Here is a 4266-nt window from a genome sequence, read left to right as displayed (position 1 = left end):
CCACCATTTCCCTTCAAGAAACTTTACATACATTTCAAACATGTGGTTTTGCCATATTTTCTGGGCATTTCCATCAATGTTTCATTCTGCTATCACCCAGCCTTGTCTCTCTCCACAAACAATAAATCAGCAGGGCAGTCGGATGCTTAAACGGAGCTCGAACTGGGCAAGCACATTACACTGTGATCTTCACTCAAATAGTGAGACGTGCTCGGAGGGACAAAAAGACTATCTGTAAACATAAATGTGATTTTATAAATTGCTCAGACTTTTAAGAGTAGGGCACATTCATCATCTGTAATTTCTTAGGTTGTACCATGTTCTTCTTTCTGGCTCACAGTCCTATATTAATATAAGCAGCATGCATATCCATGAAGAATGGAAAGGAAACCATGAATGAAGATCTACAGAAGCTACCTGTCTGTCCAGGACAGATGCAGCCCATAATGCACTCAATCATCTATCCGCACAACACAATTTTGCAAATCTACTACAAACACACAGTTCTATACTGAGATAAATCCTTAGACTATTAAGAGAAAGCTTGTCTTCAGATTTCCCAAGCACAAGAGTTATAAAGACAATGTAAGATGACTGATAACAGAATTCACTCTCTTATGGTTAATTCTCTTCTGAGTTTAGGCCAATCCCTTTGTCCAAAGTCATTGACCAATACTACAGCATGATTCTGATCTAGAAGAGACACACTGAAGAAAAAACAGGGGTCTAGCAATCAGAATGAAGACACAGCACCCAGTACCACAAAAGCAAATAAGGAGCTGAGTACCTTGAGTTCTAGGCAATAGCAGAGAAAGCACATATCTGGTGTTAGACAAGACAGGTCTGATGTTTGGTGACTCCCAGGACTTCCTTCAGTAGTGTGTAGCCACTAAAAATACAGTTACTTTTTGTTCCTTCACAGGCAAACTAGAAATAAAAAAATTCAAATGCATAAATTATATAAGCCTAAAATATTGAAAAACAGCTTCAAACTTGGATAGGACAAGAACATGCCCCATCTTAGCCCCAAAACCAAATCATATTTTAGTCGAACACACAAAGGAAGACTTTATGTTCCCTTCCTAAGTCAAACTCATCCAGGACAAGCAGGGTGCTCCAAAACTCATGTTTGCCTTCTATCTTTGCTATTGACATGGCTTTTCCGTTTGTTGTCTAAATGCACTGTTTAAAACTTGTATTTTCATAAAACCACCACTTTTTCTTTGTGGAGAACAAACCTTTTCTTGAAATTGTGGTATTGTTTAGAAAGAGATTTTAAAGCTACTGGGAGGCTGAGGCAGGAGGATTGTGAGTCTGAGTATTCTAAGCTACACAGATAGTTCAACACTAGCCTAGGCAATATAGCAGTTCCTTGCCTCAAAGATATACTTAAAAAACAGACTAGACAAGTAATAAATAAAAATATTTCAAGCTAAAATATTAAACAGTACTAAAATCAAAATTGAAAATGCATACAACACCATAGATGAGACCCCATCCCTTCTCCTTGTACTGTGCTCACAAAATCAATCGTGCAGAAGCTTTATGTAGATGACTGCAAAATGACTCGCCATCTCCTCCACGTTTGAATCCCTTTGGTTCATCTGTTTTATAAGCACCCAACAGGTAGTACCATCCTTCAGAGACATTGTACAGCAGGAACTAATCGTCACTTCCACTGTGAATTTAATAGGTAGCTTTAGCACAAGTATGACTTTCAACTTCTGTCTGTAAGTTAAATCTCTTTTTTTTAAGTTAATTTGCTGCAATCCTTTACTAATCCGTAAATAAATTCTCATTAATCACCTCTAAACTTTTCTTCTATTTATTTATTCTACTTCTCTTCCATATTTTTGTGACTCTAAGCAGACAATTTATGGGTGATATTTACATGATATTACAGAAGGACTTTAACCTGGTCATACCAAAAGGGACTCTACTGTTAAAGTATGAGCACCATTACAGTATGTTGATACAATTTTGCAAATACAGGTGTCATTTCTTTTCTCATTTGCAGAATCTAGATATTTATTATGACACTAAGGATCTGGACAGATGGCTCAGGATTTTTAGAATAGTGGCTGCTCTTCAGAGAACCCATGTTCAATTCCCAGCACTCATACATAGGTAAACTCACACACCATCTGTAACCCCAGTTCCAGGGGATCTGCTGTCCTCTTCTGGCCTCTGTGGGCACTGCATGTGTAAAATAAAGATTTAAAGTCCTAATCTGGGCATGGTGGTACACATCTTTAATCCCAGCACTAGGTAATCAGAGGCAGGTAGAATTTTCTGAGATCATGGCCATCGTGGTCAACAAGTGATTTCCAGGTCAGGACTATATGGAGCAACCTTGTCTCCAAAAACAAAATTCAAATCTAACTTTTTAAAGAGATACTAAAGCAGATGGGGGGGTGCTATTTGAGATGAGAAAGGGGGTCAGTGAGAACAGCAAGGGACAGAGAGTAACAGGAAAGTGAGTATAAGCAATGTCTGTTGTCTACATTTTAAAAGTGTCATAACCAAAGCTGTTGTTTGATACAGCTAACACACACTAAAAATAGAATGAAAGCAAATTCTCACGCAGCACCCATTGTCTGACAAGCACTGGTCTGTGTGACTGAGAAATGTATGCCATTCATGCAGAAGCTACCTTTTACAAAGACTGAACGGTGCTGAAGCTACCGTTACCCTCTGTAAAAGGTAACTGACAACAGCCAAAGTCTATCTTCAGTTGCTTTGTTGAATCATGAACAGAACAGAAAGCGAATTAGCATTGACAGCACTGGCTTTCATTTAGATTAGAATTACCTCCTCTCATACTTTTACATATTCATCGCACTGTAGAGATTGATGGCTTTTAAATTTCTCCAAAAATCAATTCAGATTATGAAACTTGAATACTTAGTTGTCACCAATTCAATATCACTAGTGGGAATAAGGTGTCATTTTCATTACATCTCTATCTTACATTGATTTTTATCCCATGGTGTGACTCAGACTTGAAGTGGTTCTAATCTCCTAAGGAGATTTCCCCAACAAGCCTTTTACCCTAGTCAGTTTTCAGTCCTTGCGGTTCCCATACTCCACACAAAGGCAAAGCTATACACAGGGAACCAAAGACAAAGACTAACACTGGTACAACAGCTAATTGAAAATACTCGAGTAGACTGCAAATGCGCGGTAGCTCTGAAGCCAGGATTTCACTCACACTCGCCACACACTGAGGTGAGCCTTTCGGCCTTGTACCGGTCAGGATCTACCTACTCCAAATGCCAATGCTGAAGGTGCCAGAGCAGACGACAGGAAGGACTCTAGCTCAATGGGCCTAAGTTCTTATGTATTGTCCTTTACAGAAAGAGATCTATGCATAAGGAGGACAAAGGAAGGGTTGCGGTAGGGCACTCACCCATCATGTACAACCCTGACTCAGTGCCATAAAGGAAGAAAGTGAAGAAGAAGAAGGAGGAGGAGGAGGAGGAAGAGGAGGAGGAGGAGAAGAAGAAGAAGGCGGCAGAGAAGAAAGAGGATGGAGATGGATATAAAGAGAGACAACAGTCTCACTAGAAACCTTAAAATTCCCATCTTCTACTGTCTAGAAATCAGGCTGTAAGCACAGCAGCCCACTCTCAAGTGGAACAGTCTTTGTCAAGACCTATAGCCTTAATCTGGGATGTCTGAAAGCCAAAGAGAAGTTTTAATTTAATAAGCGTGAAACAACTTAAAGATACAATATAATCCTCCACTTGAGAAGCTGGATGTTTTGACTAGTAATAAAAAAAAAAAAAAACCACTTGATAACTATCCAAAACCTGAATGTTAATTAACTATATTATCCACCCTTGAAGAGAAAGGAAATTCTGCCTGCTGATAGAAGCATTGCAAGTATGGCTGCTCTGTCACATACGCTTCAAGAGGTGGCAGAGAGGACAGAGGCTATGTCTACTCTCAGTGTTCTGACATATGAACATCTGGATGATTTGTAGCCTAACATTCCCTGAAAAAAAAAAGAAAAAAGGCAGCCTGAGACACCCCTCAGGTCTCAGTGGCTTGCAGGATCGGGAGTAATACTTAAAGAGCCTAGTGAGACTGCAGGCCCTTGGCAGAAGTGAGCCCTAGATACACAACTCTCAAATGGGGCCACTCAGGTGGTCCAGGCAAGGAGCAAGCCCAAGATGACCAGCACCATGAGGGCTGGACAGGGAGCTGGCCTGAGATGGCCACCACTCAGGCACCATGCAGGCCCATGCCCAAGATAACCTCTGT

At 40.3% G+C, this 4266-nt stretch overlaps 1 non-coding gene across 1 annotated transcript; it reads left to right on the top strand.

Moving 5' to 3' along the window:
- Positions 1-3863: 3863 nt before the first annotated feature.
- LOC117706413 (small nucleolar RNA SNORA17) lies at positions 3864-3995 on the top strand. The gene has a single exon (XR_004606521.1). It is a non-coding gene; the product is annotated as a small nucleolar RNA SNORA17 (small nucleolar RNA).
- Positions 3996-4266: the final 271 nt, after the last annotated feature.

The sequence above is a fragment of the Arvicanthis niloticus genome, chromosome 3 (assembly GCF_011762505.2).
Source record: "Arvicanthis niloticus isolate mArvNil1 chromosome 3, mArvNil1.pat.X, whole genome shotgun sequence".
NCBI lineage: Eukaryota > Metazoa > Chordata > Mammalia > Rodentia > Muridae > Arvicanthis > Arvicanthis niloticus.
This window is presented reverse-complemented; position numbering and strand designations above follow the sequence as displayed.